The sequence below is a fragment of the Symphalangus syndactylus genome, chromosome 18 (assembly GCF_028878055.3).
Source record: "Symphalangus syndactylus isolate Jambi chromosome 18, NHGRI_mSymSyn1-v2.1_pri, whole genome shotgun sequence".
Lineage (NCBI taxonomy): Eukaryota > Metazoa > Chordata > Mammalia > Primates > Hylobatidae > Symphalangus > Symphalangus syndactylus.
The window spans coordinates 103,925,619-103,943,788 of record NC_072440.2 but is presented as its reverse complement, the minus strand read 5'-3'; the positions used below and the strand labels follow the sequence as shown (position 1 = coordinate 103,943,788).

At 46.1% G+C, this 18,170-nt stretch overlaps 1 long non-coding RNA gene across 1 annotated transcript in view; it reads right to left on the bottom strand.

The window, feature by feature from the left end:
- The window catches only part of LOC129467416 (uncharacterized), a 156,195-nt gene that overhangs the window by 47,128 nt on the left and 90,897 nt on the right, over positions 1–18,170 (bottom strand). Inside the window, exons 3-4 of the long non-coding RNA XR_010116963.1 lie at positions 9,104–9,236; positions 463–8,962 (exon numbers count right to left, since the gene is read on the bottom strand). This is a non-coding gene — a long non-coding RNA (uncharacterized lncRNA). The remainder of the gene's footprint in view (positions 1–462; positions 8,963–9,103; positions 9,237–18,170) is intronic.

Here is an 18,170-nt window from a genome sequence, read left to right as displayed (position 1 = left end):
ATCCTTCCTTCCTCCAAGTCCTGCAGTCTAATCCTTAGGGATTGTGGATTGGGCACGACAGAGTGCAAGACAGCTGGATGCAGGCAGCACACCTGAGGTCTGGGCAGATTGAAGGGTAACTGTGCGGTCTTTAGCCTAAGTGAGCTCTCATGGTTTTCACTCTATCAGCACCCCCATGACATTGTCTATTTCATCCTATCTTCCATCCAACTTTCAGCCTATTCTCAAATGAAAGTGATTCCATTATAGTGGCAAGCTTGGACATTTTCCAAACATAAATAGCAACATTAACACATCATAACCAAAAACACAGGGAAAATATTACTACTACTGTGTGTCTTCCCAGGTCACAGACCGAACTTGATTAAGTACTGAAATACAAAATGTCCATGTTGGCCTCTAAACCATAGATCATTGAGATGCACTATCATTTATTCACTGAACATGCACTAGAACATGTACCTGTGCCCTATCCTGAGTGAGACACCAGAGATGCAAAGGTGAATAGGACAGGTGCCCTGTCTTCCCGGTAGTCACAACCTGGAGAAGAGGCCAAACCTGCATTCAAACCATCACAGCACAGTGAGTACCTAATAGTGGAGGAATCAAACCCAGGTGTAGACAAAAAACAAAATCAAAACAACGACAAAACATTTGCAATAAAATCCAGGAAAAAATAGAAAATATTTTTAAAGTGAACCCTAGAAACTGTATTTTAGGCCCAACTATAAAACCTGCTCTGGTTTAGTTTCCGTAGACTTACAAGTTTCCATTTTCCACATCCAAATGTGCACAGAAGAGATTCAATACCTGTGAGGTTCCAGTGGATTTCAAAATGCACTCACCTCTTGGTAGTGAAACAAAAGCTTATTCTTGCAAAGAGTATCTCATGATATGTATGGAGAAGATTTCAAATATCCAAGATTAGACTGACGATTAAATATTTGGTGTTGGAGCAGTACAAAGCGTTCTGAATCTTCAGAGGGAATGTTCTCAGCAGAGGACGCAGCAAATTCAAAGTCCCTGCAGCAGGAAGGGGCATGGCCCAGTACAGAATATTAAGGCCAGTGTGGCTGGAGCCAGGCAGCCAAAGGGAAACGAAGACACAAAGGCAGAGAGTTAGACAGCACGGTAGGTAGTTGTTTTAGGACATGAGGACATGTCATCCTTTTAGGACATGAGGTAGTCCTTTTAAGATATGAGGCGTGGGGGAATTTCACCTCTTTTTTTTGAGACAGTCTTGCTCTATTACCCAGGCTACAGTGCAGTGGTATGATCTCGGCTCACTGCAACCTCTGCCTCCTGGGTTCAAGTGATTCTCCTGCCTCAGCCTCCCAGGTAGCTGGGACTACAGGCATGCACCACCATGCCCAGCTAATTTTTTGTATTTTTAGTAGAGACAGGGTTTCACCATGCTGGACAGGCTGGTCTCGAACTCCTGACCTCATGATCCTCCCGCCTCAGTCTCCAAAGTGCTGGGATAACAGGCATGAGCCACTGCTCTCGGCTCGTCTTTATTATGAATGCAATACGAATCTATTGGGAGATTTTTAATAGAGGGGTGATATGCTCTGATATACATTTGTTAAAAGGTCATTCTGGCTGCTTTGGGGGAAAGGAATGGAATTTAGGTGGGAAAGCCTGGTTGTAGAAAGGCCAACTCAAGATTAAGAGACAATCATGGAAAAGTCCAGGGAATAGCTGGCATTGGCTTGGTCCCGGGTGGTAACATTGGAAATTGTGAGAATGGTGAGACTAGAAAGATACTTTGAAAGTAAAGCCAATAAGGTGTGGTGTTAGATTTGATGTGAGGGTAAAGGAAGTGGTTAATCCTCAATGAACCCTGGGTTTTTGGACTAAGAAACTGGGTGGATGGTGATGCCATGAAGCAAAATAAGTTTTGAGGGATGAAAGTGGGAATAAACAGCAGAGCTTTGGCCTGGTTAGTTATGAGATGACCCTAGGACATCAAAGTGGAGCTGCAGAACAGACAGTGATGTGTGAATGTGACCTCCTTGGCAGGGTCTGAAGGAGGGATACCTTTGTGGTTCATCATCATGCATCCTCTCACTGAATCTGCTAAGCAGTGATATGATGAGTCTTGCAGAGTAAATAATTATCCACATTTTCCAGGGAGAGTACTGAGGCTCAGAGAGATTGAGTTAATTCAACAAAACCTGCATCAACAGGTAAATCACACCTCTGAGAATACAATCTCCACCAGCAAGTCTAGTGCCCTTTCTACTACACCACAAAGAAAACCACAGAGAATGTAGCAAGAGAGTGGCTAAGAATAATCTGACAGAACGTGCAGGTTTGTTACATAGGTATACACATGCCATGGTGGTTTGCTGCACCCATCAACCCGTCATTTACATTAGGTATTTCTCCTAATGCTATTCCTCCTCTAGCCCCCAACCCCTCGACAGGCCCTGGTGTGTGATGTTCCCCTCCCTGTGTCTATGTGTTCTCATTGTTCAACTCCCACTTATGAGTGAGAACATGCGGTGTTTGGTTTCCTGTTCTTGTGTTAGTTTGCTGAGAATGACGGTTTTTCAGCTCCATCCATGTCCCTGCAAAGGACATGAATTCATCCTTTTTTATGGCTGCATAGTATTCCATAGTATATATGTGCCATGTTTTCTTTATCCAGTTTATCACTGAGGGGCATTTGGGTTGGTTCCAAGTCTTTGCTATTGTGAACAGTGCCACAATAAACATACATGTGCATGTGTCTTTACAGCAGAATGATTTATAATCCTTTGGGTATATACCCAGTAATGGGATTGCTGGGTGAAATGGTATTTCTGGTTCCAGATCCTTGAAGAATTGCCACACTGACTTCCAAAATGGTTGAACTAGTTTACACTCGAACCAACAGTGTAAAAGCGTTCCTATTTTTCCACATCCTCTCCAGCATCTGTTGCTTCCTGACTTTTTAATGATCGCCATTCTAACTGGTGTGAGATGGTATCTCATTGTGGTTGTGATTTGCATTTCTCTAATGACCAGTGATGATGAGCTTTTTTTTCATGTTTGTTGGCTGCATAAGTGTCTTCTTTAGAGAAGTGTCTATTCATATCCTTCTCCCACTTTTTGATGGAGTTGTTTGTTTTTTTCTTGTAAATTTGTTTAAGTTCTTGTAGATTCCGGATATTAGCCCTTTGTCAAAATAATAGATTGCAAAAATTTTCTCCCATTCTGTTGGTTGCCTGTTCACTCTGATGATAGTTTCTTTTGCTGTGCAGAAGCACTTTAGTTTAATTAGATCCCATTTATCTATTTTGACTTTTGTTGCCATTGCTTTTGGTGTTTTAGACATGAAGTCTTTGCCCATGCCTATGTCCTGAATGGTATTGCCTAGGTTTTCTTCTAGGGTTTTTATGGTTTTAGGTCTTACATTTAAATCTTTAATCCATCTTGAATTAATTTTTGTATAAGATGTAAGGAAGGGATCATTGTTGAGATGTTCTACTAGCTATCCATTATCCCTTCTTTGAACTTATAATCAGGCAAATGTCTATAAAAATTGTGTAAGACTTTGAAATGGGCCAGAAAAAAAAGATTGTAGTCTGTCTTGCCTAGTTCACCCTTCCAAGTTTTCACTAACTTTCCTTGTCTTTGAGCTATTTTACAACTATAAACTGTAGAAAACTGATAGTAATGCAGGTGATCTGTGTCCACAGAAATGCAAATTTTGTTTGGTGGTGATGGACTTGGTTACTTCTCCTGGAATATTGACCTGTTTTGTGTCTATTTGTAAATTCACTTCAGTGTCCCTGATTGCCTATGTATGTATATTTTAAATTCTCTTTTGAACTGGTAGTAATATCTTACTGGTTCTTTTATTAATAAATGAGTTAAAGTAAAGCTTTGATAGCCATTCATTCATGTTTGTATAAGTCATGATTTTAACACTTTTTAAAAATTATGTTTAACATAGATTACTTAATAATAGAAATGTTAAAATCATTTAAAAAATATTCCCCCAAATTTTGAAGAATTTATTTTTCTGAAATAAAATGCTTACATTTTAGAAACCACTTTTCGAATTTTAGAACTATAGGTCAATGTACCAGTAAATGACCTGTGAGACTTTCTTTTTTTTTTTTTTTTTGAGATGAAGTTTCACTCGTTGGCCAAGCCGGAGTGCAATGATGCAATCTCAGCTCCACCTCCCGGGTTCAAGCGATTCTCCTGCTTCAGCTTCCCAAGTAGCTGGGATTAGAGGTGCACAGCACCTCACCTGGCTAATTTTTTGTATTTTTAGTAGAAACGGGGGTTTCACCATGTTAGCCAGGTTCATCTCGAATTCCTGACCTCAGACGATCCACCTGTCTCGGCCTCCCAAAGTGCTGGCATTACAGGCATAAACCACCTCGCCCAGACAACTAGTGAGACTTTCTTATATTGAATAGTTTGTAGTGAGACTAAGGTTTCCATAGCCCACAGATCATGAATGCTATATTCAAACCATTTTCTAAATGGTCGTGGCCAGGTGCAGTGGCTCACACCTGTAATCCCCGCACCTTGGGAGGCCAAGGCGGATGGTTCACTTGAGATGAAGAGTTCGAGACCAGCCTGGCCAAAACGGTGAAATCCGTCTCTAATAAAAATACAAAAATTTAGCTGGGAGTGGTGGCAAACACCTGTAATCCCAGCTACTCAGGGAGGCTGAGGCAGGAGAATCACTTGAACCCAGGAGGCGGAGATTGCAGTGAGCCGAGATTGCGCCACTGCACTGCAGCCTGGGCAACAGAGTGAGTGAGACTCCGTCTCAAAAAAATTAAAAATAAAAAGTTTTTTAAGTGGTTGTGAGTCTTTTGTAGCGGAATGCCAAAAACTGTTTGCTCCTCACCAACCACTTAACTCTTCGTTGAACAAAGAAGATGGGTTTTGAAGCAACTTGGTACATCCATTCTGACAAAGAAGTGTTGTGTAAGTGTGGCTGCAGTGATGGATAGGGGTTGGTGATCTAATGAACATTTTATAGTAGAACAAAAGCAAATATCTCCTCCCCTGGGTATGAAGAACTGGCCACAGAAGATGGGAGTTGAAAAATTTGTAGAAGAAGCCAAAAGCCTATTAGGAAAAAAAAAAGACAGACCCAGACATTCAAAATTGAGAATCTGTTAAGACTAATCATGTCCCTGTCCCAAGATTCCCAGGAGGAATTGATCAGGAAGTCACAGAGAGTTTATTTGCTGGCTTGGACTCAATACAAGGCCTGAAGTCTTGTTGAGAAGGGCTGCTCCCAACATAGCTTGTGCTGGTAACTCCTAAACATAGCCACCCAAGCACTGTGTCCTGTGGCAGGGAAAGCTTTGCTAAGCCTATCTATATGAACTGTGGGAACTGTATGCTGGGAGGCCACCCATAGACCACGATCTCAGCTTGTGCAGAAATGGAGAAAACAAGGGCATCAATACAATGGATGTGTGTTCACCGGGCTGTGCAGGACAGATCTTCAGCAGTGCCACCATGTGGTTGTAAGGAACAACTGTTAATAGTGGCTATTGAGCACCTTCCCAGTTCCTTCATGGCTGAGATTTCCAAGCGGAAGTGACCGAACCTGCATTATGTTTTAACTGGACCTCATAAGAGATAATTAAAAAACCAGAATTGGAAAAAAATAAAAGCATTTGACAAATCTTCATAGCTTTTCAGCTCTTTCAACTTCAGCTCCTGCCCTTTCTGAAGGACAGAGGAGAAAGGGGGCAGGAGTTGCCATCTATTGCTGGTAAAGCAGGTAAGATTTGAGCCAGGGGCCCAGGCCCATCTGATCAGAAGCCCCTGGTCTCAGATTTTAAGACTCAGGTATTCTGGCCATAAGACCAGGACTCAGTGACGTTCTGCCAAAGGCCATAAAACTTGGGACAAAAATGCAAATTATGGAAAACTTTAGTTGCAGATACCTTTGCTTCTAATGCCAATAGAGCTTCTTGGGACAACTGAAAGACAAGGCTACATATAAAGGCTTTTTGAGTTCCATAAAGAAAGACACTAAATAAGTCCATGCCAAGCCAGCCCTTCAGATAGGTAAGCGGAGAACCAAGTCAGAACCCCCAGAATAGACACTGGATGTCTACCACTGCAGTTTTCACTTCCACATGACCCAGAGTTGCACTTCCAGGTAGGCCTGGTGGTTACTGAAAGTGACCCAAGGTGGTGAGGCTGTTAGTCCAGGTTCTCCATTAACTTTGGCCCCACCTGCAACCATCGTTAGGTTAGGAGAGGAACTTCAAGTACAGACTTCACCCGTAATGAAACTAGCTCAAAGCAAGAAATTCTTAATAACACCATCACCTCCTATTTCATACACACTCAGGGTCCAGTCTCTGGGTCAAAGTCCCATTTGTTTCCTTATGTGCCTTCTGAATGGTCCCCTGTCCTTAGTCTCTGTAAAATGGAAACAACTAGATGGAACTTAGTAGCTCACTCAAAATGTGCATGTTTTCTTTAATATCAAAAAGGTCTAGACTTCTGGAGGGTTATAGAACTAAAAGCCAGAGAATCTTACAGTGATCAAAACTGGTCAAATGCCATTAGCTAAAAATCTTTCAGGGTTTTCTCTCTAAAGAAAACAGAAACCAGGCAATTTTCAGCATTTTTCTCTGTCCTAAATCTATCCAAACAAATATGCTGGGGAGAAGAAGATATAAGCACTTAATCATGAGAAACATATTTGACAAAGAAAGATCATAATAGGAACTGAGCAGGGAAAGAGAGCACAAGGAAAGGGGGCAGGGGAATAAAATAGGATGACAGGAAGAATGAATTACTTCCCTCTTGGTCAGTCATTAAATTTCACCCAGGCTAGTGGTGAAGGAAAGTCATTCCCATACCATAAATAGGAACAGAGCAGTCCTTTTTCACCTTCAAATTTCAGCCAAGGGTCCATATCACGAACCTTCCTTCAATGTTTATAGGAAAAAGGAAGTGTTATAAAATATATTCTCCTGAATAAATCTTAGATAGCTTCAGCTGTAAGATTGTTAAAATTAAAAGAAACAAGTGGTTGAGCAATTGAAGATTATCAATGCTAACTGGCAAAGGAGAGGATGGCTGGGTATGAGTCACTTTGAAAATACTGGGTCTAGTTTCCTGAATGCAGTATTATTCATTAATTATTCCTTCCTGCCTGCCTTCCTTCCTGCCTGCCTTGTTTCCTTCCTTCCTTCCTTCCTTCCTTCCTTCCTTCCTTCCTTCCTTCCTTCCTTCCTGCCTTCCTTCTTTCCTTTCCGCATTGTGCTTTAAGTAGTTCATAGCTTCATGGGAGAGAGGCACCTAGTACACAAATAGCTGCATTAAAATGAGAACAGTGGTAACAGTCACAGAGTGGGCCTGTTAAGATACCTCCACTCCTTGGCAAGTTCAAAAAGGGCAGAAACTGAGGTTGAAGTAGCTGAGAAGTTATCATTATCATTTAACTCCAATTTTACCTAATTTGATTTTTTAAATTCTCTCTCCTGAAACCCAGGTAGGATATAAAACAAAATCTGGTGGCAGGTATAAGGAGCTCAGGACATGAGCAGGACCTGGGTAGCAGGGTTGGCTTGTCCTTGGTGGGGAGAACAGGTACTGCCTTGCTCATGGGCGTGACAACCAGCAAAACAGCAGTCGCTGTCATTTATTTAACGTGGACTATGTCCTCTGCATTTACTTACCTGCCAAAGGGGATGACCTTGCCAATTCGCCTTTTATAGGTGAGAAGACAGAAGGTAAGAGGTTCAGTAGCAGCCCAAGAACACATACTTTTGGATGAGGTGGGATGGGGTGAGATGGGGTGGGATGGGATGGGATGGGATGGGATGGGATGGGATGGGATGGGATGGGATGGGGTGGGATGGGATGGGATGGGGTGGGATAGGGTGGGATGGGCTGGTATGGGGCAGGATGGGATCGGATGGGATGGGCTGGGGTGGGATGGGATGGGAAAGGCTGGGATAGGATGGGATGGGGTGATGGGATGGGGTGGGGTAGGATAGGGTAGGATGGGATGGGATGGGATGGGGTAAGGTGAGACGGGATGGGATGGGGTGGGATGAGGCGATGCGATGGAGTGAGGTGGGATGGGGTGAGATGAGATGGCATGGGATGGGGTGGGGCACTGTACTGGAGGGAGTTCTAGGGGACAGGGATGGACAGTGCAAAAGCATAAGGGTAAGCAATGCACGAGCTGGCTCAGGTTGCCCAGATCTCAGAGCCACGACTGGAGCAATAGATGAAAACGAGGTCAGGGGTCAGCTGGCGCCCATGCCGTGGAAGCCTTGATGCTCCCTAGCCTGCATGCACCCATCACTGCTTCTTCATACAGATATCTACAAGAGTGAGGTACAGGAACAGTTGTCTCTTCTTTCTTGAGAATGCAGCACAAGTTCTGTTTTTGTCTTCAGGTATTGCAAACGGCAAGACAAGACCACCAGTTTCCTCAGTCAGAGCCAACGTGGAGGTGGCTCAGAGGTCACTTGATGCCACCATCAGCAAAGGCTGAACAGGGTCCCTGAGGCCCAGGGACTCAATGGAGCCTCAGAGCTGAGAGATAGATCAGAGCTGGGATTGGGGCAGCCTGGGTCTAAATGGAGCACCTGCTGCTCAGTGCAGCCTGTCAAACAGGGAGCCATTGGCCCTTCCAAAGAGCCAAGAAATGGGAAACCCAATCTAGGCCTTCAAAGGTGGGGAAAAAAGTCACATCAGGCCAAACCAATCATGGAAGCCCCTCTGTGCAATGGGCAGAATGTCCTTCAGGAAGCTGTCCTCCTGTCCTCCTTCAGAAAGGAGATCCTCTGCTGCCTTCAGGGGTGACAGGAGCTGAGGTCAAACACAACTTCGGATCACACCTTCTTCCAAATCAACCCCATGCTCTGCAGACATCACTCACAGCACAGGCCTAAGGCCCCTCTCCACACACAGCACACACACCGGCAGGCCGGCCGCTGGGAGGAGACAAGCCGTGTGGACACTGTGGGAAGGAAGGTGTTGAGGAAGTTTAAGAACAGGCCTCCCTCCCAAAAAGAGCTAATGTGTGGGGTCCCAGTGGGGGCCCAGCCTGCCCAGGAAACCACTTAGTGACTAATACCATGGACAGTCAGAATTCTCTTACCTTAGGCAAACTCCTTGTAAGAAAATCACTTCTTAGAATCAAAGAATCACAGGATTTTTGAGCTGAAAAACTCTTTCGTCTTTGTCTTGTGTAGTTGCTCATCTTAAACGGTGCTGAGAGGAATTAAGGACTCCTGAAACAAAAAAAAAAAAAAAGAAAGGAAAAAAAGAAAAAGAAAAATACGACCCAACAGGGGGCCTAGGCAAATCTGCTTAACTAAAGGATCCCTGTGAATAACACCTACCAGGCAAAGAAAGTCACGTTCCATCAGAAGACACCAACAGCATCTTTGGTTAGGAATCAGCCAGCCTCCACCAGCCTCCAAATGCTAGCCACGCAGCCTGCCTTGGGAATGCAGTCTACAAGCCATGCCTTCTCCAGCAGAGCCAGGAGGCCAGAAGCCCCTCAAGGGGGTGTTGAGCCAGAGGTCCGAGGCCTTGCAGATCTGACGCTCCAGAACCTGGGGTCCCCTCCCTGTGCCTCACTATGGGGAATGGAGATGGGAGGTCCTGGAACCCAGTTAATCCAACCTAATTCCTTCAGGCCCAACCAGGGTCCAAGCTCCAGGGCTAGGCCTGCAGGGTCAAACACAGACATTTCCTGCCCAGGAGGTTCCTGTGAGCCAGTGAGACACCTCAAGACAGCGTGGGGTGGGGCTCTGGCCAGAGCCCGCCTGGCCCTGCTCTCCTCAAGGGACTTGATCCAGCGCCTCACACTTGCCCTTTGGTGTTTTCTGGGCCTCGCGCATACCTTGTCCACGTTATCAGTGCTTGAAACAGAACTAGGTCTGGGCAGGTCACACCAAGGGCTGATCAATAGGCTTCCCGAGCACATCTGTCCGCCTGTTCTGCCTTGCAAGCCACTAACAGGCCGTGAATACTGATTCAGGGCCCTGGCTCCAGGGAGGCGAGCAGTCAGGAGGTTGGAGGGGTAAGGATTCCCAGCTGCTCAGAGGTAGAGTGTGAGAAGGAGATGCTGAGAAGCTCCCAGTTTCCCAGTCCCTGTCACTGTCATGGGAAAGAGAATGATGCCATTGAGAAAGATGTGTGGAGGGCAACCTGAGGAGCCGTTTATTTGAAGAACTGGCACGTTAGCCAGATAGCACCAGCAGCAGGTATGAGCTGAAGGGCCTGTCACCCTCCCCAGGACCACCTGTCCTGCTACCTGAAACTCAGTGGCCCGGGGCCATTGCTCTGGAATGATTCTGGAGCATAGACATCAACACATTCATGTAAGTTCTATCCCAGACTCCATGTAACAAATCTCAGGTCCCAGTTACCAACTGAGGAGAAGGAGGATTAGGCTCTGGGGAAGCTCCAGGGACCTCAAGGAGTACAAGACTATTCTGAGGCTAAAACAGTTGTAAATTCTAAGATGGAAACCAATACTGTGCAAACTAAAAAATGGAGGGAAAGAAAGTTCCCTTTCTTTGCAGGCGAAACAGGAAGATGTGCACTTTAGTTCTGAAGTGCACCTGTTTCTGTGTGCAGTCTTGCCTTCATGGGGTTTCTAATCCAAAGGAAAGCTACACTGCAGCCCAGCATAAGCAACTCATAATGAGGTAGCCGTGACTTAAATGCTAGTGGTGTCCGCAAGCAGTTCGGTCAGTGAGTGAGCAGCGTCTGTCTGAGATTCCAGGTCTTTGAGTTGACTGGACACTGCAGGCCTAGCCCTGGAACTTAGACCCTGGCTAGGCCTGAAGAAATTGGGTTGGATGGAACTGCGTCCCAGGACCTCACATCTCCATTCCCCATAGTGGGGGCAGCGGGGAGACACATGGTTCTGGAGCGTCATATCTGCAAGGCTTCAGGCCTGTGGCTTAGCACCCCCTCGAGGGGCTTCTGCCCTCCTGCCTCCTCTGGAGAAGGCACTGCCTGCGGACCTCCTGTGTCACCCTCATTTGGGGTCCCATGATAGGTAGCCTGTATTAGATGCTCAATAAATATCTGCCAATTTTTAAAAATTCTTTGAAAATACAGAAGAGCCCCAGAATGAAGGGACCTGACAAATTAGAAGTTTCTCTACAAGAAATTCACATTTGCAAAGCAAAGAGTCTCTCCCTTGAAATAGGCTCACTGTTGTGAATGTGGAAATGTGAAGTGAAGGCTTTCTTTGGAAATCACTTTGTACGCTGCCAACACCTTCCTGTGCTTTTGCTCCAACGGCTGATCCACAGAAAAAGCAGGGTGACAACCTCATTGTTCATGGGTGACCAGCACCTGCCTGTGGGGTGGCCTTTCTTCGAGAAGCCGTGGAATACAACGCATGGTCATTTGTCAGACGCTCCCAAGAGAACAAATCTTCCAGAAACAGAAATGCTCCCACAGCTACCTTCCCCTCTGCAGGCCAAGAGCTCAGACCACAGCCTTCTGAGGGTCTCCAGCTGCCAGGTCTGTTTGGGGGGAAGTTGATGAGGTCAGGCAGGAGAGAAGGAGGAAGTGGGGAGCCACAGGGAAGCCGGGCTTGGGAGCTTCAGGGCCTCTTGCTGCTTCTCATAGGTCACCTGCCCTTCACCTTCCCCCTGCCCAGCACCTGACAAGAGGACCTCCCTAAGGCTGCTCTCCCAGGCTCACAGCAGTGCCAGAATGGAATGCAGAGGAAGGCTTCCTGTGCAAATGCCTCTTAGAGGGGTAACTGGCCTAAGCTCTCCCTAAGGCGTGAATAGCTGATATCTCTAAGGCAAAGATTGATGGGAGAATAGGGAACAGGCAGGTGTGGGTAGCTCATTGAGAGTACAGAAGAGGCAGCATTGCCACCTCATAATTCTGTCTCAGGCCAGTCCCAGGGAACCCACGGCGAAGGCCAGCTACACAGCCGCAACACCAGTGTGCGGGCCGAGCTCCCAGGTCTGGCTGTCTCGGCATGGCCAGCCGGCCCCAGAGTTCCCTTGTCATTTTGTCTTTTAGGAAGGCCACATCAAATTATCAACTCAAGGTGTTACTGTGATGAGTCCATAGCTTAGGTCCTCATTCCTCCTGCCTGCCTCTACATGGTGTGTGGCTTTGGTCTCTGTGGACCTCAGGTTTGTGAGGCTCTCTAAAGTTTCACTGTTGAAAGGAGCCCTTCATTCCCGGGAGAAATCCTGGTATTCCCAGAATGGGAACAGCTTTCCCAAAAGACTTAATTCATGTCCCACCTGGTCCAGAGAACCCCATGAGGGGGTTACCGCTGTCCTCATGAGAATGAGGACGATTTCTGGAATGCCAATCTAGAGACGTGTGAAGAGCTCCGCCTAGGCTGGGCAGTGGCTGCAAAGTCGAGGTTTGCAAAACACAAATCCTTTCTACTGCTTCCCCTCCTCTTTCCTACTCCCCTTTCCATTCTGTTCCTTTCCCTTCTCTCCCCTTCTTTTTCCTTCCATTCCTCCTTCTTTCCTTCCTCCCACCTCTCTTTGCTATTCTGCCTTTAATCCTACAGCAGATCCCCCATGATTTCCATACAGAATGTTCTGTATTTCTAACACACTGAGGCTGAAGCCACACAGAAATTGAGCTATGAGGCCGGGTGTGGTGGCTCACGCTTATAATCCCAGTACTTTGGGAGGCTGAGACGGGCAGATCACCTGAGGTTAGGAGTTCGAGACCAGCCTGGTCAACATGGTGAAACCCCATCTCTACTAAAAATACAAAAATTAGCCAGGCATGGTGGCACATGTCTGTAATCCCAGCTACTCAGGAGGCAAAGGCAGGAGAATCACTTGAACCCGGGAGGTGGAGATTGCAGTGAGCCGAGATTGTGCCATTGCACTCCAGCCTGGGCAACAGAGCGAGACTCTATCACAAAAGAAAGAAAGAAAGAGAGAAAGGGAGAGAGAGAGACAGAGGACGGACGGAAGGAAGGAAGGAAGGAAGGAAGGAAGGAAGGAAGGAAGGAAGGAAGGAAGGAAAGGAGGGAGGGAGGGAGGGGGGAAGGAAGGAAGGAAGGAAGGAAGGAAGGAAGGAAGGAAGGAAGGAAAGAAGGAGCTATAAGCTACTAGCTCAAGTGTATACCTCGTACTACAAAAGGGAAAGGCTTCTTTAAACCAACTTAAAAAAAGAAAGACAAGGCAATGTGTTTGCTCATCCAAGGGTGCAAGAGCTTTACTGTGTAAGCTGTCCACCTGAAGGGTCTGCAGCTCCCATTCGGGTGTGAACAGCTTCTCTGGGAGAAACACCCATCCAGGCCATCCCTTCCTCAGAGCATCCCATCAGAGCCTAATAGGGAAATTATTGTTACAGTTTATTTAGGGAAAAAACATAATTCAACACATGACCCTGCAAAACTCTACAGTGTAACAGGACATTGAAGTGACTTTTGCTCTGGCACAGGGGAGCGCTGAGTGAAAAGATCCCTGGATTCTGAAAGCCCGGTTGTCCCGGGCTGCCACTTAGGTTGGCGTGCTCGCATTAATGTTCTGCAGCAACTTATAGTCCATGAGCAACCACAGGACTTTTATTGTCTGCCTTCCTAAATCTGTCCTGCTATAACTTAAAAAAGAAGTTACAGCATCTCTACAACACTATTTGGTTTTAACTGGGTTGCTAAATGTGTTTGTTGAAGTCAGCTATAAGGCGTTAAGCACTTCAATGGTACAGGGTGTCAGAGATAAATTCTGCAGTCAGTGTGTGGCACTGGATGAGATTTATTTTGCAAACTTTGCCAACCCCAAAAAGGAGATTATATGTTTTGGGAGATAGGGCACCATCCTGTTAGTGAAGTTCATTTAGATGTATTTCTTATACCAAAGGGCATTAAGTCTCTCTATAAATATTAACAGAATTGTGTTGCAAAGTATAAGTCCCAAATGGGTGTGTCATTTGGCAGACCGTGCCCCCCAGGTATGGCTTGTGCCATCCCCAGGGAGAACTGGCTTCTCTCTCCTGCATGGCATCAATTTTATAGGCTTTCATTCCTCCGAGAGAATTAGAAAACATTTGGAGTCAGCACTTCCACAATCTTAGTTTTGTTTCTCAGAGTAGCTGCATATTTGGTGGCAATTAGGATGTTCAGGTGCTAAATCAATGATTTTCTCCATGGCCCAAGACTTATGTTTGTAATATAATAGACATACCAAGGGTGCCATCCCCTTACAACTGTTTATAAAAATAACCCAAAAATGAACCTATTAATTTTATTTCTAAAAATTATTTTATTTAAACCAGTGGTTTAAATAAACTGGGGGCAAAATTTTGCACCTCCTTCCCAGAGACATTTGTCAATGTCACTTTTTGTGTAACATCTTGGGGTCATGTATTGGCAACTCGTGGATAAGGCCAGGAATGCTGCTGGACATCCTACAATGCACAGCACACCCCAGGCCGGAATCATTCAGCCCAGGATGTCCACAGGGCCAAGGTGAACAGACCTGGCAGAAACCTACTAAGAATTCTCTTTCTTATAGAAACAAGAGACAGATAATTCTCTATGTATGAGTGTTGAGTGTTTCCAATGTACCAGCACTTTGCTGAGGTTGTCTTATTTAATCCTGTCTCCATCAGAAGCAATCTTTTCTGATATGACCTGATAATTGTGTTGTATAAAGTCCTGGTATGATCAAAAATGGCCAAAGTCTTCAGTATCTCTACCTCCAACCCCAAATTTCTCTCCCTCATCTCACTTAACTTCCCGGTGGCATTCAACACTGTGGACCACATTTCCCCCTGAGAAACCCTCTTTTCTCTGTCCAGCAGCTACCTCGCCGGCCTGGCCTTGTCTGCAGCCTTCACAGACCTTCTCTAAGCCAGTCAGCGCTGCAGCGACTCAAGGTTCAAGCCCAGGTCCTCTTCTTTAGGGCCTCTCAAAGGCAACTCAGCAAACACCCAACACTTAACCCAAACTCCTAATCTCCCTCTCTGAATCCTTGTCCTCTTCCAGGTCTCCCAGGCTTGGTCAGGGATGGCCCCACATTTATCCACTTCTGGCGTCGGAGCCCACAGGTCTTCTTTACCCCTCACCTCCCAGCTGCCCATAATCCAACCATGAACTAGTCCTGAGCTTGACTTTCAAACATCTTCAAATCCATACACTTCTCTCCAATCCTATACCACCACCTTTGCACAAGTTACCATTACCTTTAACCTGGACAGCTGAGGAGACTCTTGCCAGATCTGCCTGCCTCCCCTCAGCTCTCTCTTACCTGTGGCCACAGCGATTCTACCAACCATGCATTACATCGTGCTTTCCCGTCCTCACCCAGCCTACCTACACGCATACATACACACGCACACACACACATGCACACACGTACATACACACATGTACACGCACACACACACACATCTTGAAGCCTGTCACTGGCTTTCTGTGGCTCTTAAAACACAGCTTCTGAACTTGGCCTACATGACTCTATGCGTTCTGGTCCCTGCCACTTAGCCCTTCAGACACACTGGCCTCACATCTCTCACATTCATCTTCCCCCTCTGACCGCAGGACCTTTGTCGAGCCTCCTCCCTCGGCTGAGATCACCTTTTCCTGATCACTTTCCCCTTTAGCTCGTACCTGTCCTCCAGATCTCGGTTCAGCATCATTTCCTCCTGGAAGCTCTCCTGCTCTCCCAACCGGATCCCTGTGGCAGCCTCTCAGAGCGCCATGCTCTGGTCCTCTGAAGCTCTCAGCAGCCGCAATTTGGTCTGTTTTCTTTGAGTCATTGCTTGGTTGTTCTCTATCTCCCAGACTGGACTATGAGCAACTTGAGGACAGGGAAACTGAGGCCCTAGAGACACTAAAGAACTTGACCAAGGTGAATGAGTACACACAGTGGCCATCTGACCCTTCGGTCCACCATTCCTTACCCACTGACTATGTGATGTTGAGGAATTGCAGTGAAACATGAGTAAATATCTAAACTCTGGTTTAATCTCAGTGTCACCTAAATAACAATAGGACAGATCTTTTAAACAGGATGGATGGATGAGTGAATGAATGAAGTCTTCTGCTTTCCATTTGCCCTCTTCAGATACTTAGCTGACTTTTACAGTTTGCAAAATTTAAGAATTGGCTACCTAGGGAGACACATGCCCACTTTCACCATCTTTATCCTGATTAAGCGTTGAGTCACGCCTCTCAGTGACATGCTACTTAATGGATGTTCTTCCATCTCAGTCAGTAGCAAGAAGGACCACTTCTGAGTCCATACCTTTTTGCAACATTCACCATTTGCTTCCAAGTAAGGAAGCCACTCGGCTTTTAGTGTCCAGCATACTTCTTGTTTAAGATCACCCTGACTACCACAAAGGCCTTTTTGTTGTATCAGCTTCACTACAAGAAGAAATGCTTTTAAAATAAACCGTGGAGTATCCCTTAATAAAGGAATAATTGGCAGCCAGTAGTTCTGCTGTACCTGAGGAACACTGAAATAAATCATGGTTAAATCAAGTTGTTTCCATAAAGGAAAAGTGTAAAACCCTGGAAATATCTATGTAGTATAGAAATAGGATGAGAGGGAAACACAACTCTTAAAATAGAGCCCGTAGGAAAGTTCATCAAAGGCAGATGCTCAAGAAAACGTAACTTTTATGGTTTCAAAAGGACAGTAACGTGAATCAACTGTCCAGTGATCCTACCCAAAACACAACCACAGCTCCCTGTAAAGTGGTGAGTTCATAAATAGGTGGCTTTGTTCTAATTTTCCATCTCTAAATTTAGATTCATTGCAGTATACATCTCAAGGTCTTAAAATGCATACCAGTGAGTTTTTACCAAATTCCAAATTGACTTTATTCATTTTGTTCTGCACTTAAAAATGTGAGATGTATTTTGCACAGCCCATGAATTACAGTTACCTGTTGGGATGGGAATGGGTCTTTAGTTTTTCATTTCTGGAACCACCATTGGATGGTGTCTGACAGCTTTAAAAGACAACACAGAGCTGGTTGGGGGTGGGGTGTGGGTGGGAGTGCTGGTGCCTCTTGGTGCCACAGGGCGATGGGCTTCACTGCCTTGGCACCAGAACTGGCATGAGCCCTGGGCTCTGCAGGGTGGGAGTTGGCAAACTCTGTAGATAGGCACCAGTTAAGCCCTTGTTTTACTCTTTGCTCCCAGGTCTCCTCTCTCCTCCTTTCTTCCCCTGCCTTCTCCACTCGGCCCACGGGAGCAAAACTGGGCAGCCCAGCCCTTCTCTCAACCACGGTCAAGTAGACTCAAACCAGAAGCCCAGCTCTGCCTGGCTTCCCTTCCCTAGGTGCCACATCTCCATCTGCAAAAGGACATTGCTCTGCTGGCCTCGCGAGGCTTCATGAGGATTTCATGGGAGGACGCAAATGCAGTAATGTCGACCATCCACATTGATTCACGTCCCCCCCTCCGCCTCCCTGTTGCTAAATTCACCTGAGATGTTCTTATGACAATTTCCCGAACTACCACCTGCGTAGACCAAAGCTCTCCTCTCATCCATTCCTCCTCTTCCTCTCCCACAGCCTCATGACCAAGTCTGCTCCTGCCTTCTGTGTACTTTGGAGTCTTATTTAGCTTCTAACACTTCTGGACCAGAATCACAGCTGGGTACAGTGTCTACTACGCCTAGATCACAAAGAGGCAGAAGTCATCAGAATCAGCTCCCCACAAAATAACTTCCAAAGGCAGCACTCACCAAATGCCACTTGTGTAGGTCATCTCCTACAAAGTTCTGCGTGCAAATTATAATTTGTTTTAAAGGCAGTGTTTCTGCTACTGAATCATACACTATCTCAGGCAATCACAGGAAAGACCTGGGCAAACGCAGACATATAATGTCATACAAGGACGGAGCTGGGGAAAAGAGAAGCATTGCTGGGCTGGGGAAGGCTGCTTTGCCCAGTCCAGGCTACAGTACCCGTGAAGTTACTGCTGCCCTAAGAGCACTCCCATTATAACAGACTGGGTTCCAGAGGCGTGGGCAGAAGGTGAAAGGCCAGGATGGGAAGAGGAGAGACCATTAGGAGCTGGGAATGAAGACAGGAGGAGGCAAACCAAATACAATCCCAGAGCTTGGTTTTCCTACACAGCTGCCCTGAGCCCACCCCTCGCCCCAACTGCCCAGGCAGCCCGTTCTAGGTGGTGATGGTTCAGGCTGGGGAGGACAGCTGTGGCTCAGCAATTAGGGGCAAGGGCA